The following is a 27,911-nucleotide window of genomic DNA, read 5'->3' as shown; positions in this document are numbered from 1 at the left end:
TTCTTATGCATGATTATAAACTATATAACTAGTTTTATAATGCCTGTTACGACCTTATATGAACTTATATGGGGTCTATGCTCCAAAGGAAATGAGTAACATATATGTGGCTATCAAGGATCACAAACCAGGGTACATTTATTGAGAATAATTAGCGTTTACAGCGGATAGAGGATAGGGCAAGGATATACTATGAGAGTCAGGGTGGCCAAGGCCAAAGCAACAAACAAAACCCCAACCCTACCTGGAAAGTTTGAACTACACCAACAATACATTACAATATATAAACGGGCCAAAAAAGTATACACAGTATATAGCTAGATAGCTATAAACACAACACGATATATATAGCTATAGCTATAAAAACAACACGATATATATATATATATATATATATATATATATATATATATATATATATATATATAGCTACGTAGATAGCTATAAACACAACACGATATATATAGCTAGGTGGCTATAAACACAACACGATATATATAGCTATAGCTATAAACACAACACGATATATATATATATATATATAGCTACGTAGATAGCTATAAACACAACACGATATATATAGCTAGATGGCTATAAACACAACACGATATATATAGCTAGATGGCTATAAACACAACACGATATATATAGCTATAGCTATAAACACAACACGATATATATATATATATATATATATAGCTATAAACACAACAGGAGATATAGCTAGATGGCTAAACACAACACGATATATATAGCTAGATGGCTATAAACACAACACGAGATATATAGCTACTGTAGATGGCTATAAACACAACACAACACACGCGCACATGCACATGCACACTAGGCGCACATGCACACACACGCTGGCACCTTGTCTGGTCAGGTTGTAAAGCAGGCTAGTGGGTCAGTGCAGGTCACAGCTGTAAACCCAGGCTGTGTTTACCCACCAGGACAGACAGACGGGCCTGGACAGGAGTCTAACAGCGCGCACGCACGCACACACAGACGCACACACAGTATTTCCAATTTCCTTTTACTTCACTACAATTATTTGAAAAATTACTTGTTACTTTGGAGATTTTAATTTTGATTAGAAAACATACATTAACCACTTCAACCCTATACATTTCGGCTATTTGAAAATAGCCGAGCTTGTAGATCTGCTATTTTCAATCGATTTTTTACACAGTTTGAACTTGTGAAATGGGACATGCTGCAATATGAGTACTTTTACTTTTAGTACTTTAAGTACATTTTGATGAAGAATGGTACTTTTGTACTTTGACTCAAGTACATTTTCAATTCCCTACTTTTACTTGTAACAAAGTACTTCTAAATTGCAGTATTGGTACTTTAAGTAAAACAATTGAGTACTTTTTTCCCCCATGGTCCTAAATGGGTTAAGTTCTGTGTCATCATCCTTCCTCACAAAGACTCTCCATGCTGGTCAGTGTGGATGATTCCAGTGAACTCTTGATGACCTCACAGTCAGATGCTTCCCTTAGTTCCTGCTAACCTTCGCTGTGGGCGTCGAGCTAATCTCACTCACTCTCTGGCGTAGAATCGCCACAGGGTGTGTGTGTGTGTGTGTGTGTGTTTGTGCGTGCGCACGACTGCACTCTACACACACACACGCACACGCACACATAGAGCTCTGTGTGTGCACGACTGTGTGTCCTGAGTTTACAGAAAGTTGCAGCATAATTACCCCACTTTGAGAAGCACTGCTCTCATGCGCTGCCTACTGTGTCAACAACGTTGCATCCCTCTGTTCGATAAGTCTCATGGAAATACTATGCAAATGGTCCCGCGGTGGCGTGTTGGCACAAAACACACAGCAGCTCAATAGCTTGCTTGCTTTATTTATTTATTTATTTATTTATTTATTTATTTATTTATTTATTTATTTATTTATTTATTTATTTATTTATTTATTTTTTTTTTATTTATTTTTTTTTTTTTTTTTTTTTTTTATTATTTATTATTATTATTTTTTTAATTAATTCATTCATTCATTCATTCATTCATTCATTCATTCATTTATTTAATGCATTTTTAATGTTTAACTTTCATTATTGAAACATGATAAAACCCAGGGATGTTTTGATAAACAAACTAAGAGAGAGTGCACTTGTAGCCAGCCCCATTGTGAACCCGGACATTTTGAGTACCCTAAAGTTTATTTATGTTAAAATATTGATTATGGGTCCCCAGCATTTGGAAACTATAATGTTAGAAATGTTGAGTATGAGTCCCCAGCATTTAGAAACTAATGTGGAGTATGGGTCCCCAGCATGTAAAAACTGCCGGATGCTATACATGCATATGTTGAGCAATTTTCATAATTGCCGTCATCACAATTGTGATGATGTCAGCACATTTGTCAGCACAAGTGGCTGGCGTATTTAGTCCAATAAGTGTTTTTTTTTTTTTTTTTTTTTGCAAAACGAATGAAATTTTTTAAACAAAAAATAGCAAATAGCAGATCTATACAAGCTCAAAACACGGGGCACAATGCTTTTGATGTTTTCGTGCGATGCTGCAGAGTTTTAGTCATAGTCTCTTCAATAGTTTTAATTTGGTTTCAGTAAAATTTTAGTCACCTGGAATGTTTTAGAGTTAGTCTAGTTTTTGTCTAGATCTTTGACTAGTAGACTAAATCTAGACTAATCTACAGTTGATTTAGTCGACTAAAATGTTATTTTGGCGGGCCTCGATGCCGTCGTACTGTTTTTACACTTGCTGAAAATAGCCGATCTACAAGCGTCACAGTGCGACACGCTGTGATCTTGTAGATCTGCCATTTTCAGCATGCAACCAAGTGTAAAATGACTGGATCTCTTGTCCACTTTTAGTCTGGTCTTTATTTGTTGATGAAATTGTCGATATAGTCTAGAGACCGACCGATATGGATTTGTGTGGCCGATCCGATAACCGATACGATAGAGGGGGACAATCACCAATAACCGATTTGCCACCGATATAGTGTGCCGATATGATAATGATTATGCAATGGTACAGTCACAGTGACAGTAGTAAGGAGTCTAAGGACAGCTGCTTTCTTAAACCAATGTCTTTATTCAAGACATTTTTTCAACTTTTTTAGTCAAGTGAGTGAGTGAGTAGTGACAGACAAACAAAATAACAAATATCAGTCCAGCACCATTGGCATCACTTTGCCACAATCAAAAATAAACACTGTAGCAGCTATAGTACTGTGTAGTGTGTACCATTGGCAATGGCATCACTTTTCCACATAAAGCCATAAATAAAAAAATAGTAGCAGCTAGCTAGTACTGTAACAGTGTCAGACTCAGTATACATTTTGCACCAGTAGTAGTCTATTTCACCAGCAACGTGCTTTAATTCTTATCGGGTATATCTGCGAGAAATTCACCGATACGATCCAATCGGCCAGGCCCATATATGGTCATATCGGCGGCCGATATATCGGCCGGCCGATTATCGGTCGGTCTCTAATATAGTCTTAGTTTTAGTCACCATAGCTTAGTTTTCATTTAATTTCCATGTAGTCTTCGTCAGTGAAAAAAGGCAGTCGACGGACTACTGACTAGGAACAAACGGGCTAGAGATGCTCTGATCAATCGATCAACGGTCCGTGATCTGGCCGATATTCACACCGAACGACTTGTTCGGTGATCGGGCCGATATTCAGTCCGAACGACTTGTTCGGTGATCGGGCCGATATTCAGTCCGAACGACTTGTTCGGTGATCGGGCCGATATTCAGTCCGAACGACTTGTTCGGTGATCGGGGCGATATTCAGTCCGAACGACTTGTTCGGTGATCGGGCCGATAATTAGTCCGAACGACTTGTTCGGTGATCGGGGCGATATTCAGTCCGAACGACTTGTTCGGTGATCGGGGCGATATTCAGTCCGAACGACTTGTTCGGTGATCGGGGCGATATTCAGTCCGAACGACTTGTTCGGTGATCGGGCCGATATTCAGTCCGAACGACTTGTTCGGTGATCGGGCCAATATTCAGTCCGAACGACTCGATCGGTGATCGGCAATTCACACGATCTGGAGAAACCGATATGTAATACCATTTAGCCCTGTAACACCCGGATATATTTCTACTTGCAAAAAAGAGATTTCAACCTTGTAAAAATATATATAAAATAAAGTTTTTTGCAAATTTTATGCACATTTATAATAATTATTACAATAATAATAATAAATTATTAATTTACATTTGGGGGATATCTTTCACAATAATAATTTCAGCCTCTGTGGGGGGTATTTATATGCAAATATCATGACCAATGGCAAATTCTCCGCTTGCGCACAAGATCGGTATATCGGGAGCCGATCATGAGAAAAACAATCAGTGATCGGGATCCTCCCCTAAAAAAGCACCATCTCTGAAACGGGTATAGTACAGTATAGTACAGTAGTACAGGGAGAAGGAATAAGTCACCAATTCAACAACACCGGACAGAACCAATTGCACTTCACCCACACCAGGGTTTTCCATGTGTTATTTATGGGCTATTAACGGGTACAATTACACATTGCATAAACACACGCACGCACACACACACACGCACACACATGCACAGAGCTGCTACCATGTCAATACCCGTCAGTGGGCTGATAAGCAGAACAAAAGGTGCTTTTAGTGGTGCATTAAACGCTTGGGTTTTATAGTCTTTAGTGGAGCATAGTGAGTCATCTGGCACTGTGCCGACACTTAGCCATACTGTCCTAGTTTGTCCTCACGTGCCTGGTTTACTATACAGTATACTGTCTGTCTGTCTGTCTGTCTGTCTGTCTGTCTGTCTGTCTGTCTGTCTGTCTGTCTGTCTGTCTGTCTGTCTGTCTGTCTGTCTGTCTTTACACATGCTGAAAATAGCAGATCGTCGTGAGCTTGTAGATCTGCTAGTATTTTCAGCATGTCATTACGACGGCATTGTCGGTATATTTAGTTTTAGTCATCGTAGCGTAGTTTTTATTATTTTTCCATTTGATTTCGTCTTAGTTTTGGTCGACGAAATCAACACTGTCTGTCACTGTGCATATAGCATCATTATCACCTTTATTTATACTCGGAAATACAGTTGAGGGCAAGCCCTCATTTTCAACGTAGCCGAGGTTACAATACACAAAATACAGTAAAAAAAATACATCATCACAACATTATAAATCAGGATAAATTACAAAGGAACTTTATACAAAACAACCATCAGTAAAATAAATCAATTGAAGCAGGAGCAATCACGGTGATGGCAGGGAGCTCAGTTTGAAGGAGTTTTGGAGTTCATTCCACGAGGTTGGGGCATTGACAGAAAAAGCTGTCTTGCCCAACTGAGCCTTAAAAAATCATCTAGAGCGGGTTTGATCGGTGCTATTATTCAGTTCCGTCATGGAACAAATATAGTCAGGGAGCATCCCAGCAATGGCTTTATATAATAACAGGTGCCAATATGAACCGCCAACTGTCTGAGTCAGCCTGTCAGGATAGTCCTCCTCCCCCACTCCCACGTACCTCTGCACACCCCTCACCCCAACATCCATCACTGTGTGTGTGTGTGTGTGTGTGTGTGTGTGTGTGCGGGGGGGGGGTGGATGTGGAGGGGTGGTCCCAGGGGAGACATTTTACGGACGGTTATGTTGAAGGTCACAGTCAGACAAACAGGTCCCCTGTCCGCTCGCTCTGTCTGTCTGTCTGTCTAACGGTTAGACTCTAACCAAATTGCCCCCCCCCCCCCTCTCTCTATATATATATATAGATAGCCGATGGCATTGAGCTTGTAGATCTGCTATTTCTGGCCAATGTTCTCCCCGGAAAATAAGGTTAAATTAGTTTTATTTACATGTACTCCACACCTTCAGTTATACGAGATAATAAACAGCGTACAGTTTGGGGGAAAAGCTGAAAAGAATGTGAGCCATCGTAGACCCACACATGTGGTGGAGGTTCAAGCACCATACAAGCTCCTAGTGCGGCGCTATGGGGGTCCCTGCTTCATCTCTCTCTCTCTCTCTCTCTCTCTCTCTCTCTCTCTCTCTCTCTCTCTCTCTCTCTCTCTCTCTGCTAAGGGGTCCCTGCTTCATCTCTCTCTCTCTCTCTCTCTCTCTCTGCTAAGGGGTCCCTGCTTCATCTCTCTCTCTCTCTCTCTCTCTCTCTCTCTCTCTCTCTCTCTCTCTCTGCTAAGGGGTCCCTGCTTCATCTCTCTCTCTCTCTCTCTCTCTCTCTCTCTCTCTCTCTCTCTCTCTCTCTCTGCTAAGGGGTCCCTGCTTCATCTCTCTCTCTCTCTCTGCTAAGGGGTCCCTGCTTCATCTCTCTCTCTCTGCTAAGGGGTCCCTGCTTCATCTCTCTCTCTCTCTCTCTCTCTCTCTCTCTCTCTCTCTCTCTCTCTCTCTCTCTCTCTGCTAAGGGGTCCCTGCTTCATCTCTCTCTCTCTCTCTCTCTCTCTCTCTCTCTCTGCTAAGGGGTCCCTGCTTCATCTCTCTCTCTCTCTGCTAAGGGGTCCCTGCTTCATCTCTCTCTCTCTCTGCTAAGGGGTCCCTGCTTCATCTCTCTCTCTCCCTCTCTCTCTGCTAAGGGGTCCCTGCTTCATCTCTCTCTCTCTCTCTCTGCTAAGGGGTCCCTGCTTCATCTCTCTCTCACCCCCCAGCCCAACGGTAAGGGGTTAATGCTCCGGCACTGACACAGGGCCTAGGTCAAAGGTCACCGCTGGATGAATGGGAGTCATAGGAGGGGAGGGAGGAGGGGGGGGGGGGGGGGGGGGTGTCAGAGCAGGACATGAGCAGCAAGGCATCTGGCATGTTGCTGCTCGGAGCCTCCTGGCCGAGGTCACAGTGGTCTGGGCGTTGGGATGGGCTGCGCTATAGCACAGAGGAAACTTAACAAGCACACCAGTGCACCACTGTATGATGGACGGTGGTTCCCAAAGTGGGGTCCGGGGACCCCCTCAGGGGTCCTTGAGGGAGTTCCAGGGGGTGCCCAGCTAAATGGACCAGACGACCCTAACAGTTGATTTTACAATATAATTTGGGGGTCCCAGAGATAGCAATGCCATTAAATCACCGCTAGAGCCGTAAAAATCTTCTCTTATGGGGGTCCACATTGTGAATATGGTATCTAGTTCACACTACACCAGTAGTGTGAACTACTGAAACCTGAAACATGACGAGCAGACTATAGAAGTCCACTCTACAGTGGAGTAATCTACCCTCCCTCGTGAGTCTTCACTACAACATGGATAGCGTCACTCCCGACATCGGCAACCGACCGGAGTCATGTTCTTCGGTTCTTCATCGACTGGTTCCGACCATAGAGACCAAACCGCTATTCATCCATCCACACACCCATCCATCCATCCAAAACGTTCGCTCTGAAAGAATATATATTCAAAGATTTGCGCCACATTTTCACGATTTTTCAAAAACAGCAGACCTACAAGTTCATAGCACGGCACGCTTTGAGCTTGTAGATCTGCTATTTTTCAACAGCTAAAGCATAACATAATGCTTAAAACACCAAAAGGGGTTCCCGCCCGGCCCAGAATGGGTTAACACACTTTTTTTTTAAAATTTATGATCAGTGATTAGTTTCTCTCTTCCTCTCAGGCCTGAATCCTGAATCACTGATTTCTTTATCTCTAATGAGACCGGCCTCTGGAAAACAGCCCGGGTTTGAAATATGTGTGTCTGTGTGTGCTGTGTGCGTGTGCCTGTGCGTGTGCATGCTCTTATCATCCCCTAATGACATACATCATCTGCCGTTGGTCGCTCCAGAGGAGATGAGGCAGAGTTTCATAACCGAGGAGGTGTGTGTGTGTGTGTGTGTGTGTGTGTGTGTGTGTGTGTGTGTGTGTGTGTGTGTGTGTGTGTGTGTGTGTGTGTGTGTGTGTGTGTGTGTGTGTGTGTGTGTGTGTGTGTGTGTGTGTGTGTGTGTGTGTGTGTGTGTGTGTGTGTGTGTGTGTGTGTGTGTGTGTGTGTGTGTGTGTGTGTGTGTGTGTGTGAATTCCCTGTACTTGTTTGGTCTGTGTGGAGCTGGTTAATGTCAAGCCCTGGTATACTGTAATACTATAGATATTACAAGTTATTTAGAGATTATTTCAGAGTATTTGAATTGGCCCAAACCCCAGTTATGGAATCAGATATTTATATAATATAAAAAAAGGTCTCGTTGGACAGGAGTATAATACCAGACTGTGTGTGTGTGTGTGTGCGCGTGTGTGTGTGTCGGAATAGGGCCTTGAGATTTTGTTTATATTACTGGTAGCACACAGTCACACTGGCACTCTACCAGAGAGAGAGAGAGAGAGCAGCAGTGTTGTGCAACCCCAGTAGCAGTGTGTGCGTGCAAATTAGCAAAATGCTTTCTAGCTAGCTCACCCACACTAATAGATCTTACATAAGGTCTCCCTTATGCCACCGACCCCAATCTGAAAATATATTGTTCCAGGGATAACCCCCCCCCCCCAGAAGCAAAGATTTGAGTTAAAAATGTTCACTCTGAAAGAATATATATTCAATGATTTGCACCACATTTTCACTATTCAAAAAAAATAGCAGATTCACAAGCTTGTATATGAGCTTGAGCTTGAGCTTGTAGATCTTCTATTTTTCAATAGCTAATGTATAACATAACACCAAAAGGGGTTCCCGCCCTGAATGGGTAAAAAATGCTCATATGATAGTCACTTCCTTTTGGGATTGTTTTCATAGACCCAGGGTTGTTAATTTCTCTCTGCAAAAATCTGGCAACGACGGCCACAGCGGCCCTGTTCAGGCAAGGCCTGGACCTGGGCCTGGCCTGGACCTGGACCAACGACGGCCACAGCGGCCCTGTTCAGGCAAGGCCTGGACCTGGGCCTGGCCTGGACCTGGACCAACGACGGCCACAGCGGCCCTGTTCAGGCAAGGCCTGGACCTGCACTCCTCCGTGTTAAAGGGACATTTCATTTGCATAAAAATATATGTTAATGACATTTAGAAGATTTAGAACACTTTCCTGGGGGGTCTTTATGTGTGTAATATGTGGTTTTAGATATTTTAGATTTTAGCAGTGAGCCCAGTGTCTCTGATGTCATTGACACTGGGCTCACTTACTTCCTGGACTACAATTCCCATAATGCTTTGGTGCACTGCTCCTCCTTGTGGATAGGGGGAGGGCTGTCTTACTGAAGCCCACCACACACCGGCTGCGTCCGCCGCGCGGCGCCGCGCGGCGGACACGGCCGCCTCCATTATTTTCAATGAACCTATCGCACACCGGCTCCGTCCGCCGCGCCACGCCGACAATTCTATTTTCCAGGCGGCGCCGCGCGGCAACGCGCCGCGCCGCGCCGCAGACGGTCGCAGACGGTGTGCGATGGGCTTGAGACAACATGTAGTCCAGGAAGTAAGTGAGCCCTGTGTTCCATGACATCAGAGACACTGGGCTCACTTCTAAAATCTAAAATATCTAAAACCACATATTACACACATAAAGACCCCCAGGAAAGTGTTCTAAATCTTCTAAACGTCATTGACATGTATTATTTTGCAAAAAGGGTGTAGTGTCTCTTTTTGTTTGTTTTTTTTACCCAGAAAGTGGACGGAGCAATTCGTTTTTTGTAAACGGATGACGTTTGTCGCAGAGATTTCCAAAAAGAAAGAAACTAAAAAAGTTCTGTTAAACACAATCAGTGCCGGAAGTGCTTCAAAATAGGAGCTCTGGGTGGCCGCCTGGCCGGGGTGGTCTGAGCGCTTCTGTTAATGGAAAAATCAGACCCGTCTGACGTAAGTGGTACTGTACTGTACTGTACTGTACTGTACTGTACTGTACTGTACAAGCCCTGGCCTGTGTGTGTCTGTGTGTTAGGCTGTGCAACAGTGACACTTGGTGGTGACACTATACACAGGGACTCAGGGACACAGAGACACACACAGCTGTCTATATAGGAGTGGTTGCACCACTCAAAAAATCCCTGATTTTGCTGTGAAAATGGATGGATGAGTGAGTGAGTGAATGTTTATTTTGAACATTTAAAAAAGACAATTTAAATATGAATGCAATAATAATGCATTAAAAACATTTACCAAAATGTTAAAACACATAATATTGCACAATTGTTGGAAAAGAAAGTAGGAACGAAGTCTGAGTTTATCTGGTCTTATTCTTAACCATTTAAAAGGACAACTTTGTCTTTTTTCAACCGATGTTCATGTTTAAGGTTGTTATTAGAGAAAGTACAAGATGAGATAATTTGCTGCTTTCTTTCGTTTTAGCGATTAGCTATTTTTGACAGGGGGCGGGGGGAATCGAACATGGGACTAAATATGATTTTATTTATTTATTATTTACTATAGTCCTCTACCCCATAAAATGACATCTGGCCACAAAATAAAACAGGATCTATTGAATGTCAAAGAGGAGGTGACCAACTGACATATTGAGCCTACGTACCGCCCTTCACATTCAGTATAGATCCTGTGATCTTGTGTGGCCAGATGTAATTTCCTGGGGTCTAATAGGACTATAGTAAATAATATAAATAAATCACAGTGATATTCTGTAAAAAAAAAAAACATATTTAGCCCCATGTTCGAATGCCCCTGCCCCCCTGTCAAAAATAGCTAAAATATCTAAAACGATGTTTTAGAGATGTTGGCCTTTTGCCCCCCATATCCTCCCCCTCCCCTCAGTCTCAAGGACTCGGTCAGCTTTTAAATCCTGCTCAAATCCAACAGAAGTGACCCCCCCCCCCCCCCATCCAGTCATGTATAATGTGATGTTCCTGGTCTTGTGCTGAATAGACTGTTAAGTGTGTCCCCATGGAAAAGGTCACGTCTCTCTCCTCCTCCTCCTCTCTCTATCTGTTGGGCTGCAACGTCCCTCTCTCTCTCCTGTTTCCCTCCCCCGCGCTCTCTCTCTCTTTCTCTCTCTCTCTCTCTCTCTCTCTCTCATAACTTTAAATGCGACTTTTGTTTAACAACGTTCACCCAAAAATGACGGTGACATCATAACTCTCTTCTAATTGAACAATATTCCTATAGAGATACAGGTAGGCAAACCACACTCGCAACTCCACACAATTGCACCTTTCTAGTTGTGTGTGAGTGTTTTAATTTGATTAGATTATATACGATAACATTTTAGAACGATTATGGCCTCATCGGTACCCAGCACCTTAGTGTACGGTATCCGCCCTCCGGTATAGGACCGTTGTATAAAATGGGGATGCACGCACAGAGCCGACACACTAAAGGTCCGACATGTGGAAATCACCTGTCGCTCCCGACATGTGTTGGTCTGACATGTGTTGGTCCTACATGTGTTGGTCCTACATGCGTTGGTCCTACATGTGTTGGTCTGACATGTGTTGGTCCTACATGTGTTGGTCCTACATGCGTTGGTCCTACATGTGTCGGTCTGACATGTGTTGGTCTGACATGTGTTGGTCTGACATGTGTTGGTCCTACATGTGTTGGTCTGACATGTGTTGGTCCTACATGTGTTGGTCTGACATGTGTTAGTCTGACATGTGTTGGTCCTACATGTGTTGGTCTGACATGTGTTTGTCTGACATGTGTTTGTCTGACATGTGTTGGTCCTACATGTGTTGGTCCGACATGTGTTGGTCTGACATGTGTTGGTCCGACATGTGTTGGTCCGACATGTGTTGGTCTGACATGTGTTGGTCTGACATGTGTTGGTCCTACATGCGTTGGTCCTACATGTGTTGGTCCTACATGCGTTGGTCTGACATGTGTTGGTCCGACATGTGTTGGTCCGACATGTGTTGGTCCTACATGTGTTGGTCCGACATGTGTTGGTCCTACATGCGTTGGTCTGATATGTGTTGAGCCGGAATGCGTTGTGTCGTGCTTGCAGTTAGGATTATGGTTTTGTGGGGTAGGTTTCTGTTTTAAGGACTTAAGTCTTTTGTACCATACTATTGTACAGAACAAAGAATGTTTGCTTTCGCCATCTTTGTTGAAGAAGAGTCTGTCTAGGTTAGGGTTTTGTGGGTTAGGGTCTAGGTTAGGGTTTTGTGGGGTAGGGTTAGGGTTTTGTTGGGTAGGGTTAGGGTCTAGGTTAGTGTTTTGTGAGGTAGTGTTAGGGTTTTGTGGGGTAGGGTTAGGGTCTAGGTTAGTGTTTTGTGGGGTAGGGTTAGGGTTTTGTGAGGTAGGGTGTCGGTCAGCCGACAGTCGGACCAACAGTAATATCTCGGAACTAAAACGAACATGTTTGTTTCAAAGTGTCCAAAACGTGGTTTGAGTATCATTTATCTCTGGCAACACATTTCACAAGATGTTCAGGACAGATTCTTCTCCTCCTCCTCCTCCTCAGAGGAATGTCCGCGCCGTGTTGTTGACGTTGGCTGCTTCACAGTCATTGGACGACCAACAGCCTGTTAGGTTGGCAGCAGTGTTGATTTCGACGACTAAAACTAAGACGAAAAATGTTCGTCGACTACCTTTTTCCACTGACGAAAACTAAATGAAAACTAAGCTATGAAGACTAAAACTGAGACTATATTGACAATTTCGTCAACAGATAAAAACTAGACTAAAATGTTAGGAAGGGACTAGTGGACAAGAGATCCAGTATAAGTCATTTTATACTTGGTTGCATGCTGAAAATGGTGCGCTGTGAGCTTGTAGATCTGCTATTTTCAGCAAACTTAAAATCAGTCATTACCAAAACACATTTCAGTCGACTAAATCAACTGTAGATGAAGTCGACTAAAACTAGACCAACAACATTCCAGGTGACTAAACTGTGACTAAAACTAAATGAAAGCTATTCAAGAAACTGACTAAAAACTAAAATCTAAATTTTTCTGCCAAAAACAACACTGGTTGGCAGCTTCACAGCCATGGACGACGTCAGGTTTGATAACAAAACCTCTGTTCTCTTCCTGATCTGCTCAGAGCTTCATGTCCTCCCCCCCCCCCCCCCCCAAGGACCCCCAAATTGATCCCCCCATTTGAAATAGAGATTATTTTTTCAGCTGTAGCAGTGATTCTCAACCCATTTAATGTCAAGGACCCCCGGTTTGACATGCATTAGTCTACGGACCCCATTTAATGGCATTTCTATTTCTGGGACCCCCACATTTATATTGTAAAATCAATGTTAATTTAACTCTGAGAGTGTACAAAATGGAACCAAATGGACCCTAACGGGTCTATTTGGTTCCATTTGTACACATTTGGTTCCAAACTATAATTTAGCTGGGGGACCCCCTGGAACTCCCTCATGGGTCCCTGGACCCCACTTTGGGAACCACTGGCCTACATTATCTATTTGCCCGCGGACCTGAACATATTTTGTGCCAGCGACCCCGATAAACGGATTGGTGTTGTGAAAATGTTTGATTTTTGAGGGGCACTAGCCCCTCCTATGTCCAGCTTTTGGTGTGTGTGTGTGTGTTTGTGTGTGTGTGTGTGTAAACACAAACATTGAAGACGGAAGTGAGCACGCAACTTGTGATTGGCCCGGAATGAGATGATGTAAGATGATCAGAGCGCCCCTCACTTCACATGGGTGTGATTGTTTTATTTTTTATTGGGGGGGGGGGGGGGGGGGGCATAGGGGGTTGAAGTGGTTAAACAAATGTTGATACTTCACTACAATCACATCCACACACCGATGGCAGAGGAAACCATGCAAGGCACCTGCACATCGGGAGCAATTAGGGGTTCAGAGTCTTGCTCAAGGACACTTTATCACTAACTCTGGGGGGAGCCCACAGGGATTGAACCACTCTACCCCCTGAGCCCTGCCGTCCCTTATGCACTCTGTCTGCACTGTGTGGGACCTTCAACGAATGTCCAAAATGCAAAAAAATAAATACATCCCAGGAGGCGCGCGTGCGTGGGTCCGCGCAGTCGGTAGTCGTATTGACATTTTAAATCTTAACTGTAAGTGTGTATAATGTTTGAGTATTGTGGACTTGCTTCCTTCTCGCACGCACGCACACACACACACACACACACACACACACACACACACACACCAAGCCAAAGTGTTGCGTAACCTGTCCATCATAATTCATTGGTCTCCGTTAATGACAGGCAGTGAAATTCAGTCCAGGCTGAGAAGAGAACCACCCCACTACGAGGGCTGGAAAGTAACTAAGTACATTTACTTAAGTACTGTAGGCTACATAAGTACAATTATGGGGTATCTGTACTTCACTCGAGTATTTCCAATTTCCAGTACTTCTACTTCTACTCCACTACTATCCACTATCCAAATATTGTACTTTTACATTTTGCTACTTAAAAACTGTAGCTACGAGAGTCTGTGCGTGCGTGCGTGTGTGTGATCTGTAGTGTGTGTATGTGTGCGAGCGTGTTGTTTTATTTATTAGGAGTGTCTCGCAAATTCTCTTTCAACTGTGCTACAGTGGAATTGCTACAGTTGTGTGCGCATGTGTGGGCGTTTGTGTGTGTGTGTTTGTGTGTGCACATGCAAGTGTGTCCTAGGCCCAATCCTTTTCTGTCTGTAATCTGTATATGACCCCATTAGGGGGTCATCTTCAGAAAGTATGCCATAAATATCCACTGCTATGCAGACGACACTCAAATGTACATCCCTATTGCAGCAAATGATCCTCAAGGTTTAACTCGAGGTTAAGAATTGGATGAACATCAACTTCCTGCTCCTAAATGCTGCTAGTCGGGTCCAGCCAAACATACCGATCTGTTCAACAACACAACTATAAAACCTTGATGGAAAATGTAGTCACTTTTTGTACCCCCGCATTAAAACCATCACAAAATCCGCCTTCTTCAAATCTGTGCAAACTAGCTATAGAATCACTTCCCGATGCCAGAAACCCTGGTCCACGCTTTCAACACCTGCACCACTCATTTCACACGGGTGTGATTTTTTTTTAGAGTGAGAGAGAATGGTGTTTTTGACTTGTGTCGCCTAATAGAGAGAGAGAGAGAGAAGGAATCAAACCCTTGATGCATTAGAGCCTATGGGCTGTATTTTGCATGTCTTAAGTACCAGGTCTTATTCCCTAACTTGAGTAAACTAAAGACCTGGAGGCGTGATCAATGCTCTTTGGCCACTCAGAATAGCCAAATGGCATTGATCACGCCTCCAGGTCTTTAGTTTACTCAAGTTAGGGAATAAGACCTGGTACTTAAGACACGCAAAATAAAGCCCTATGTGCCTTGAGTGCTATAGGCCCAAAGGAGGCCTGTAGTTAATTTGTAGGCCATTAGTTTGCTGTAGTTGGCTTCGCAGGAGACAGTAGACATGAGTCATGACCTGAAGTCAGCTTGTGTGGTACCTGGCCTTACTACAGTCTTTACCTGAAGTCAGCTTGTGTAGTAGGTGGCCTTACTACAGTCATGACCTGAAGTCAGCTTGTGTAGTAGGTGTCCTTACTACAGTCATGACCTGAAGTCAGCTTGGGTGGTACCTGGCCTTACTACAGTCATGACCTGAAGTCAGCTTGGGTGGTACCTGGCCTTACTACAGTCATGACCTGAAGTCAGCTTGGGTGGTACCTGGCCTTACTACAGTCATGACCTGAAGTCAGCTTGGGTGGTACCTGGCCTTACTACAGTCATGACCTGAAGTCAGCTTGGGTGGTACCTGGCCTTACTACAGTCATGACCTGAAGTCAGCTTGGGTGGTACCTGGCCTTACTACAGTCATGACCTGAAGTCAGCTTGGGTGGTACCTGGCCTTACTACAGTCATGACCTGAAGTCAGCTTGGGTGGTACCTGGCCTTACTACAGTCATGACCTGAAGTCAGCTTGGGTGGTACCTGGCCTTACTACAGTCATGACCTGAAGTCAGCTTGGGTGGTACCTGGCCTTACTACAGTCATGACCTGAAGTCAGCTTGGGTGGTACCTGGCCTTACTACAGTCATGCAAATGACAGAAGTGGAATTTATACTTTTACCTAATTACAATAACCTACTACTTCTACATCTCTCTCTCTCTCTCTCTCTCTCCCAACTCGCCGTCTTTCTCTCTCCCTGTCTGTCTGTCTCTCTGTGTAATTATGGGGTTTTGTGTGTGTGTGTGTGTGTGTGGGTTCTGGTCCAAACCGGTTCTGGGCGGATTGGATTCCGGAGCAGATGGCAGGACACGAAACCATCAGAGCCTTTTCGACCGCTTCACTACGACACACACACACACACACACACACACACACACACACACACACACACACACACACACACACACACACACACACCACCGGGCCAGGGCCAAAAACCTCAAGAAAACTATGGTGGGCTTCAAGGCCCTACATTGTCTATTGTAACACACAAGAGAGTGAGAGAGACAGAGAGAATTTTGTATGTCTAGGTGTTATTTCATCAACTCTATATCAAATTTTACTACTTTTTGTTCCACTATTTTCAGTCTTGGAGTGCCAGTGCAGTGCACACAGCATACACTTAGTCAGAGGATATTAATTCAATCTGGGAATACATTTCTTACCAAGAATGTTCTTCACCGATGTGTTTGTAAAGGTGTCTACTAACATATCTGTAGTCACCAAACTAATGCTTGGAATGGATTCAGAATCATGAAAATACCCTAGTTTGACACGTTACATGCTACTTAAAGTACAATGACATTTAGAACATTTTGCCTTATAATGGTTGTTGCTGGTGCCCCAACTTTCAGTTTAGTAGACAATTTTACAAACACATTGGTGAAAGAACATTCTTGGTCAGAGATGTAGTCCCAGATTTGACAATATTCTCTGACTAACTATAGGCCATTGGTTCTCAACCTTTTTTATAAGTACCACCTCACCTTAATGTAAAATAAATATATATACATTGCATGGATGCACCTGGGACGTATCCTCAGTGATGTATCCCAAGGTCATCTGGGTTTCGGGTCTCCCAAGATCATACCCCTCACTCAGGTGACCCAGCCGGGGTGATCAAGTCCCGACTTATGTCCCATGCAGTAGCTAGCTACCCTCGATCAGTCCCATTAGGGAAAAACCAGGCCACACAATCTGTTCCTCCTGAACTACTCTGCCGGTACTGGGAGGTATCATTCTGGCACGTGGAAGGACTAGGCTCTGTGGGTTGACTCCTGTCCGGGCCCCTCCTACGTCTCACCAGGTCCACTCCTGCTCTCACCAGGTCCAGTCCCTGTACGTTGCACCAGACTCCCAGCACCAGGCACTTTATTCAGGAATGGTGGATTCTCAAGCCGTAATGGTTCCGCAGGCTCCACCTTGTCCTTGGTGGTGCCGCAGGCTCCGCTTGAGGCCTGAATGGCCCTCCTAAAGGCCTGACCGTGGGTTGGTTGGGCTTCATTTCGGGTCTCCCAACATCATACCCCTCACTCAGGTGACCAGCCGGGGGGTGATCAAGTCCCGACTTACGTCCACGTGTGATTAAGCCGTTCTCTAAATCTTCTATTAACGATGTGCGTGCGTGCGTGCATGCGAGCGTTTGAGCGAGCGATCAGTTCAGCTGTTTGATCCATATGTTTCATCACTACTTCAGTCCGGTGTTTATCAAGGATTACAGTTCTCGGTCAGCTGATCTCCCAGTCATGTGGATTATGTGGACTCCACTGAACCCAGCATGATGTCTTCTATGAAAGCAGCCAAAATAGACCACGCTATAGCCTTGTTGTTGATCAGCTATTTTTGGTTATTATTTTAAGGTTAGAGTAGTAGTGATGAAAGATGGAGCTCTAGATTGATGAAAGATGGAGATCTAGACACCTATATGGGATCTCAAATGTGAGCCAGAATGGTGTCCAGTTCATTTGAGTTACTCTTGATTTTTTGCTATACAAGACAGATACTTTAAGAGAGGTTTATACCCATTCTGGTGTTTGAAGCATTATCTATATTGAAAAATAGCAGATCTACAAGCTCGAGCTTGTCTGCTATTTTAGAAAAATCGTGAAAATGTGGCGCATATCTTTTAATACATATTCTCTCACAGCAAACGTTTTTAACTCAAATCTTTGCTTCTGGGTAGGGTCCTTTGAACAACATATTTTCAGATGGGGGTCGGCGGCCTATTACATATATTTCTGGGGTCTTTGACATGAAATATTGAGCCACTGATATAGAAACATGAGGTTTTTCAGAAAACTGTCAGAATTTACAAGACATTTTGTCATTCAGGTCAGGTCTAAATGGGTTAAGATTAGAGTAGATTCAGACACCTTATGTGATCTCAAATGTGAGCCAGAATGGTGTCCAGTTCATTTTAGTTACTCTTGTGTTTTTGCTATACAGGAGAGATACTTTAAGGTTTAAGTCGAGCGCTTTGATGTTGTCCGTTTAAAGCCACAGTAGTTATGGCTCCATGGTGACACAATGTTAACGTAGTAATGTTTAGCAACTACATATGTGACCAGATTTGACTGAGAGCCTGCCATCAAGCAAATTCCAGCTTTTCACCAGAGGAGAAAAACTTTTTTTCTTTCTTTTTTAGTTAAGAACACATGCAGGCAGACTCTTCACATAGAGCATGTCTGAAATAATTGTCAGGGCTGAAATCGACACATGAAATAAATGCTTAAACATGCAGCTAGGTGTAATGTTGGAGACCACAGAAGTGAACCTTTCAAGCCTGTTTTCTCTACTCACTGTTTCTCTGCAAGACATTACTCTATAAGCCATAATCTCCCAAACTGGTGGGTCATTAAATCCAATGGCAGTCCCTTAGTCAAATTTGGCCACATATAATAAATATTAGTTTGTGGGGGGAAAAAAAGAGAATCATGATCTCATCCTCTGGAGGAAAATGGACATTCACGTTTCAGCAAGAATGGTGCAGTAATCCTGGTCTCTAAACTGCCTCCCCCTGGCCAGCCGGGGCGCGTGATGGAGGGGAAAGGAACTGGTTGGAATAACGTGTTCCTTCCACGCGCTACGTCCAACCAGGGAAACTCCCCCCTGTCAGGTGTAAAGGAGCAACTTGGACACTCAGGCATGAAGGGAGCATGAGTTAAGTCCGTTGCTCTCCCCAGGTTGTGTTTGAAGTGGTCAAACTAGCAGAGAGAGAGAGAGAGGATCTGCTCATTTTGAATCCTTAACACTTTTACAATTTGAATCCTTAACACATTTGGACATATGAGGTTTAACACGAAAGAGACGATGTGCTTTCCTTTTCTTTTATACCAATACTATCAGTTCTATACACTTCATCTGCCAATCTGGGGAGAGCAACAGACTTGAACTCATGCTTCCTTCTATGCATGAGGAGTCCAAGCTTCTTCTTTTCTCACCTGACAGGGGGGGAAGTTTCCCGGTTTAGTGCGTGGAAGGAACACGTTATTCCAAAGAAGTACTTATTTTCAATGCTCTCTCATGTGTCTCAGATAGAGGAGGGCTGTGAAACCTGCCTACCAGTGACATAATCGATGGGGGGGGGGGGGGGGGGGATTCCAAGCTGATAGAAACAGCGGCCTGTCTCTTCCTGGAAAGTTAGCACGCTGAATCTGCGTGCATGTGTGTGTGCATGTACATGCGCACATGTGTGTGTGTGTGTGTGTGTGTGTGTGTGTGTGTGTGTGTGTGTGTGTGTGTGTGTGTGCGCGTGCGCACATGTGTGTGTGTGCGCACGTGTGTGTGTGCGTGCGCCCGAGCACGCTGAAACAGAAAGCCATTGTTCTGAGCTGAGCATTGATGACTAACTGTGAAAAACAAGTTTAAAACATCCACTGCAGTCCCTGACTGTGACAATTTATATAGACGGAAAATACAGACTGATCACGTAACATGAATCGGATCATTCCATTTGGGCTGTGGGGGGTGCTTAATGTCTGATTGACATACTTGCTTGGTTTCCCTCAATACATCCTGATTATATCCTATATTCTTGGCAAACTATTAGTTAATTATTATAACAAATTAACAATGAACTATTTTGGCCAATCATGTCTCGATTAGTCGACTGTTTGACAAATAATGGTCAGGACTACCTAAATCACAAGCCGGTTTCTGAACTGTCCACAGCTCTCCTCTGAGACACAGCCAGAGTGAGTGGGCATGTTTCTGAACTGTTCACAGCTCTCCTCTGAGACACAGCCAGAGTGAGTGGGCATGTTTCTGAACTGTCCACAGCTCTCCTCTGAGACACAGCCAGAGTGAGTGGGCATGTTTCTGAACTGTTCACAGCTCTCCTCTGAGACACAGCCAGAGTGAGTGGGCATGTTTCTGAACTGTCCACAGCTCTCCTCTGAGACACAGCCAGAGTGATTGGGCATGTTTCTGAACTGTCCACAGCTCTCCTCTGAGACACAGCCAGAGTGAGTGGACATGTTTCTGAACTGTCCACAGCCCTTTTCTGAGACACAGGGCAAGTGGACAGGTTTCTGAACTGTCCTCTGAGACACAGTGCAGTATAAACAGAAATGGCGTCATCTTATAATTAAGCAAAATTACACAAGAGAGTGTGCTTTACTGTTATTAAGCATGGCTAGATGGCTGTTTCAACCAATCATATTGCTTCCTCGCAACGACCTCTTGTATGAATGAAGCTCGTTATGACAACGACTGAATCGGGCTATACTTTTTAAGCCGAAAATAGGCCGTTGTTTTTATCTACATTAACCTGCCTTGTGAGCTTGTAAGTTCGCTTATTTTGGGTCAGGAGGCCATCCGGCACACAAACAGTCATACGATGGCGTATTTCTATATTTAGCACGAGATGTGTAACCGATACGTAACCGAGCAGGGTTCCCTCTCTGTGTTGCTGGGGAGATGTCTGGGGCACGGACCCTCCCCTCTATATTTACCACAGCCCTCCCCCCATCCCCCCATACCATAGCGCATTGACCTATCACCTGGATGCTATGTCATGTTCATGTGCACCACATTGACAACTATTATTATTATTATTGTTGTTGTTGTTGTTGTTGTTGTTAATATAGTATTATTACGCTTGTGAAGACAGTGATTTTATGAACGCCATTTTTTGCCATTCTTAAGGATCTCTACACACACACACACACACACACACACACACACACACACACACACAGCATTGTGTAGTCCCGTCGACAAACCTGCTCCTAGTGTTTGTGTGTGTTTGTGTGTGTGTGTGTGTGTGTGTGTGTGTGTGTGTGCACTGCACGTTTAGCCCACCTGTCTGGCAGACCCTCCAATCTGTTTAGCAGAATACTCCCCCTACACACACACAAACGTGCACACGCTGGAGCACTTGCACACACACACAGCTCCATTCTGGCACGCTGCTAGAGGTCTACTGTGGGTCTTCCTGGAAGCAGATATGTGTCACACTGCCTGTCGGGGGCGGGGGGGGGGAGTGTGTGTGGAGGGGGGGTCATTGTGTCGAGGCAGAGGAGGATTGGGGACCAAAAGAAAAACAGTACATGTCAATGTCTTCCACGCTCACTCCAGAGGGCCACTATATTTCCACACTCGCTACAGAGGGCCCTATAGTTCCACACTCACTCCAGAGGGCCACTATCTATTTTAACAATTGTAAAGTTGGTCACGTGGCCAAAAGATGTGGCCACTAGCCAATGACAACATGTGCGAGAGATGTGGCCAAGATGTGGCAAGCCAATCAGAGTCACCAGCTCTCAGCCCACACCAGGCCCGCCCCCGGCTCACACGTCACTAGCTCTCAGAAATTCAGAATCTGCAGCGTTCTCTCCGTCTCTCCGCTCTCGCAGGAGAAGACACAAACAAGGAAGGGGAGGAATTGGATTTAGCTTATTCCTTCTAAATGTCTGTATTTAAAATATCACTGACACAGCGATTCCCTTACTTACATCAACATTGTTCTTTGTCACTACTTGGTTCGTGGCGAAATATTAACATTACACATATCGCTTTGCCTCTTTTCGCCTGACAGCCAACTGCCCAGTACACATACACACGGCTGCACGCACACACAGGAATAGCCTGCAGGCAATTTCCTTCTTCCCATAGTGTGCGGCAACGTAATCTGGAATGAGTCCCCGCGAAGCGGGCATGAAATTCTAGTAGTTCCACACTCACTCCAGAGGGCCACTATAGTTCCACACTCACTCCAGAGGGCCACTATAGTTCCACCCTCACTCCAGAGGGCCACTATAGTTCCACACTCACTCCAGAGGGCCACTATAGTTCCACCCTCACTCCAGAGGGCCACTATAGTTCCACTCTCGCTCCAGAGGGCCACTATAGTTCCACACTCACTCCAGAGGGCCACTATAGTTCCACACTCACTCCAGAGGGCCACTATAGTTCCACACTCACTCCAGAGGGCCACTATAGTTCCACACTCACTCCAGAGGGCCACTATAGTTCCACACTCACTCCAGAGGGCCACTATAGTTCCACACTCACTCCAGAGGGCCACTATAGTTCCACCCTCACTCCAGAGGGCCACTATAGTTCCACACTCACTCCAGAGGGCCACTATAGTTCCACACTCACTCCAGAGGGCCACTATAGTTCCACACTCACTCCAGAGGGCCACTATACTGTAGTTCCACACTCACTCCAGAGGGCCACTATAGTTCCACACTCACTCCTGAGGGCCACTTTGAGGGCCAGTTGACTGGAAGTGTGTGTGTGTCTGTGTGTCTCATGGAGGTTGTTATTTGACCTATGCAGGTGGGAGAGTTCAATTATGCACACACACGCACGCACGCATGCATGCATGCACGCACAAACACACACACGCTGGCCAACAAATGTCATCTATCCTCATAAACTATCACGTTGTGTTGTACTAACCTAAATACATGCGTTTGTAAAAAAAATACTCTCTTTCTCTCTCCCACTCTTGTCTGGATGCCAGCACGCACGCACGCACGCACGCATGCACGCACACACACAGACAGACAGACAGACACACTGAGCATTTCCAACAGAGACAGATAGCCCCTTGGGCGAGGCTTTTTCATCAGCACATTTCTAAAACACATGTTCCCTTCTCTGATGAGAGAGAGAGAAGCTTTGTTAGCCAGACATGATCTGTCTCACTGTGTGTGTGTGTGTGTGTGTGTGTGTGTGTGTGTGTGTGTGTGTGTGTGTGTGTGTGTGTGTGTGTGTGTGTGTGTGTGTGTGTGTGTGTGTGTGTGTGCGATAAGGTACATGATGTACCAGTGTCGACCAAAACTATGACGCAAAAATGTTCGTCGACTATACGTTTTTTTTCACTGACGAAAAGCAAATCTAAGCTACTGTATGACAACTAAGACTACTGTATATAAGACTTGCATGAATACATTTTCAATTCCGTCAACAAATTAAAAACAAACAAAAATGTTAGAGGGAGAAGAAGAGATGTTTGGTTGCACTCTGAAAATAGAAGATCTACAAGCTCACATCGATGTGTCTTTTACCATGAAACACCTGGGAACACATGAATAACATGTTTAATGATTTTCATGAGTTTGCCTTTTTAGGCTTCTTAATTTAAAAAAATCTCAATTTTGTAATTTTTTTAACAGGACTATGAGTATGTGTGTGCGTTATGATGTACATACTGTTGTGTGTGTGTATGTGTGTGTGTATGAGTGCCCATGTTCTTGGGTGCGTGCGTGTGTGTGATATATAAAGTACATGGTGTACACATTCCCTCGCCTCTATTTCCTGCCCTGTTGCTGTCAGCTGTTTATAATGGCGTCCTACGGTTCAGTCATCCTATTCATTCAGATGCCTGCAGGTCTAACCCATTTTAGACCTGAGTTTATGTTATATATGTCAGTGGTGCTCAACCGTTTTCATGTCAAGAAACCCCCCCCCCCCCCCCCCCTACTATTTAAAAAAAATAGTAGTAGAAGCTTATAGCTATGAGCTTGTAGATCTGCTTTGTTTCATTAGCTACAGTATAACATAATGCTTAAAACAGTCGCCACGGTTTCACTGTCATAACTCTATATCTACGGAGTTCTCTGTGGTTTTGACAAAACGTGTGATTTCAGAGGTCTTTTCAGATTTTCCGGTGATCCCGATTGGAACATTGGCCATTTTCTAGAGCAAGGATGGCCTCTTTTTTTGCTTGCTAGCATTGACGCTAAGTATTTAGCATCTAATATGGACGCCACAAACGGACGTACGTCACGCTAAAATAGATAATAGATCCGGGTAGGCAGTCAAGCGTTGGCACTTGCCTCCACCAGGTGGCAGTAAAACGAGGGGAAAAAAAGAAAACTAAAATTGTATTTAAAATACGAAAACAATGCAATGAAATAAATGTAAAAAAATAATGTAAAGATAAGTTTGATTAGGTCGGACACTGATATCTACAGCCCCCGAGTCACTCCACCCACCAAGACAAATAATAAAACATATATATTTTTACTTTTTATATTTTTTATTTGACTTCCAGTCTATTTTGGTTCGATTCTCTCCTCCTCTTCAGTTCATTAGTGAATGACTGAAGGCTCTTGTTGTGTCGATTATCTTACATCCATCCTTCATGTTCTTCTTTTCTCTACACGCCCTGATTATCATAATTTATAATAAATCACAACACCCACAAACATAGATGTGAAAGTGCAGAAGTAACCGAGGTTACAGAAGAAGGAAGGAAGGAAGGAAGAAGCCGATACATTGTTCTCCGAATGACGAAGTGACATGATGTAGGAAAAAATACTAATTTTATGTTATTTAACCCATTCAGGACAGGAACTCCTTTTGGTGTTTTAAGCATCATTCATTATACGTTATACTTTAGCTATTCTTTTTGAATCGTGAAAATGGGGTGGGGGTCCCTTGAAACAACATATTTTCAGATACGGCCAAAAAATTATCCTGGGGCTCCTTGACATGAAATTGTTTGAGAACTGCCGATACAGAAACATAGGTTTATCAGAAAACTGTCGTGATTTTAGAAGACATTTTTAGAATCGTCCTCAGGCCTAACCTATAAGTGACTAGACTGCAGTATCAATACTGCAGTCTAGAACTACTCTGATACAAGTAAAGGTTCGTATATCATTCAAAAATTCAAGAACGCAGACGTACTGTAGGTGAGCTAAAATATCCAGCCCAATCGGTCAGCTGATTGCAAAGTCAGCTAAAGACACCCACATGGTAAAGTGTGTGTGCGTGTGCACGCTCGGTCGGCCTTGCTGCCGAGAAACCGTTCAATGTCAGGAAACCAGCAGCGGGGGGGAGTGAGGGGTCTTCAGGGACATGTACAGTATGACTAACATATGAAAAATACACTGTACAAAGTTGTCTGGGATGTTTGGTGGTAGGCTTGGCAGTAGCAGGGCTAAGTGAAAAAAAATCACACTCATGTGAAGTGAGGGGAACTTTAATCATATCATCATATTCTGTGCTCGGCCAATCAAATCATCACATTTGTGGTACACACACACAGACAAAGCCCTGCATAGGAGGGGCGCAAACTTCACATCACCATTCATTCATTCATTCATTCTTCCCCCATGTCTTTTCTGTGCATCCTCTTATTTTGAAGGCATACATTTTGAAACCACGATCATGAAACGTCAAACTTAATTAGAAAACAAATCACTCCTGTGTGAAGTGAGGGGCGCTCTAATCAATTATTGACCTTATACCAACCTTGAAACATACCTTAGGTATACGTCACCAAGAATGGTGGTCTCTTATTGGCCAAGGGTTTCCACCGACTGACACACCGTCAGCCGATTTGCTCAGACACATATGGACGTAAATTCTCCATTCATTGTCAATGGCATGTAATGTGTGTTCAGACAGAATCTACACTATAGATGTTTTTAGGAGGGGCTAGCACCCCTCAGAATCTACACTATAGCTGTTTATAGGAGGGGCTAGCACCCCTCAGAATCTACACTATAGCTGTTTATAGGAGAGGCTAGCACCCCTCAAAACAAAAATATATACGTATTTTTGTCATTAGCAATCAATGAGTTTTAACATGGTCCAGCTGATAATGGCCCGGTGGTGCGTGTTCGGCAGGATATCCAAATCAATGATGAAACTAACGAGTGTAACAGTACAACATGAATAATAGAGACGCAGTTTAGAGGACATGAATATTAATGAGCCGACTGGACACTGGACACCGCTAATCTGTTGTTGTGTGTGTGTGTGTGTGTGTGTGTGTGTGTGTGCGCATGCGTTACTACGTGCAAGGACATATGTCTCCACAACTTACGTGTGTGTGTGTGTGTGTGTGTGTGCTTTGGCAATGTACACGTATGTTTTCTCATGCCAATAAAGCCCATTGAATTGAATTGAATTGTGTGCACATGATCACTTGCATATGTCTCCACAACAGTATAGCATTTGAGAAGTATTGTGAGGAAATACTTTTTTGTGGTGTGGTGGCCAATTACATATTTTTTGGGGGTCCTTGACATAGAAAAGGTTTATAATTAGAACGACTGACATTGAAACATAGGTTTAGAACGACTGACATAGAAACATAGGTTTATAATGACTGACATAGAAACATAGGTTTAGAACGACTGACATAGAAACATAGGTTTAGAACGACTGAGCAAGAAACATAGGTTTAGAATGACTGACATAGAAACATAGGTTTAGAACGACTGACATAGAAACATAGGTTTAGAACGACTGACAGAAACATTGGTTTAGAATGACTGACATAGAAACATAGGTTTAGAACGACTGACATAGAAACATAGGTTTAGAACGACTGACATAGAAACAGGTTTAGAACGACTGACATAGAAACGGGTTTAGAACGACTGACATTGAAACATTGGTTTAGAACGACTGACATTGAAACATAGGTTTAGAACGACTGACATAGAAACATAGGTTTAGAACGACTGACATTGAAACATTGGTTTAGAACGACTGACATAGAAACATAGGTTTAGAACGACTGACATTGAAACATAGGTTTAGAACGACTGACAGAAACATTGGTTTAGAATGACTGACATAAAAACGGGTTTAGAACGACTGACATTGAAACATTGGTTTAGAACGACTGACATAGAAACATAGGTTTAGAACGACTGACATTGAAACATAGGTTTAGAACGACTGACATTGAAACATAGGTTTAGAACGACTGACAGAAACATTGGTTTAGAACGACTGACATAGAAACATAGGTTTAGAACGACTGACATTGAAACATAGGTTTAGAACGACTGACAGAAACATTGGTTTAGAACGACTGACATTGAAACATATAGGTTTAGAACGACTGACAGAAACATTGGTTTAGAACGACTGACAGAAACATTGGTTTAGAACGACTGACAGAAACATTGGTTTAGAACGACTGACAGAAACATTGGTTTAGAACGACTGACAGAAACATTGGTTTAGAACGACTGACAGAAACATTGGTTTAGAAGACATTTTGTAGAATCTGGTCTCGGGTCTAAATGGTTTAAACTGACTGGACACAAGATGATTGGGCAGAACACACAAACATGTAGACACAAGAACACACACGCACGCACGCACACACTATCACGCACGCGCATGCATGCGCTCTCTCTCACGCACACAAGAACACGCATGCACACACTCTCTCTCTCTCTCACGCACACACGCACACACAGTACCAGAGAGCATCTACGGTCAGGCGTCACATCAACACCAGTAATCTCTCACAGAAAACGAGGCGTGTCTGTCGACGACGTGATGAGTGACTGCAGCGTGTTTCAGCGTGCGCTCATGTGCATGCACGCGCTTGCACACGCACGTGTGTGTGTGTGTGTGTGAGAGAGCGATCCAGCTGAAGTCTTGCGGTGCCGTGTGACTGATTGTTTCTGTCTGACTTTCTGCCTGCCTGCTTGCCTGCCTGCCTGCCTGCCTGCCTGCATTACCTACCCCCCTGAAATATGGAGACGATAATTTATCTTGTGGGTCTTGAGCTCTACAGTTTGTGCTCTAGAGACTCTTAACTCTTTGCCAGATCCAAGGCATTTCAATGTAGTTGATAGAATTCTCTACGGGATAATGCCGTTTTTGAATGATTTATTGAACATTCTCTGTTGTGAATCTACGA

The 27,911-nt window shown here is 43.9% G+C and overlaps 1 protein-coding gene across 2 annotated transcripts in view; it reads left to right on the top strand.

Annotated features, from left to right (window-relative positions):
* The window catches only part of slc2a4rg (SLC2A4 regulator), a 69,458-nt gene that overhangs the window by 24,227 nt on the left and 17,320 nt on the right, over positions 1-27,911 (top strand). The window lies entirely within an intron of this gene.

Source organism: Protomyctophum bolini (assembly GCF_963924005.1).
Source record: "Protomyctophum bolini genome assembly, chromosome: 5".
In the NCBI taxonomy this organism is placed as follows: domain Eukaryota; kingdom Metazoa; phylum Chordata; class Actinopteri; order Myctophiformes; family Myctophidae; genus Protomyctophum; species Protomyctophum bolini.
The sequence above is the reverse complement of the archived record's forward strand: the minus strand, read 5'-3'. Positions and strand labels throughout refer to the sequence as shown.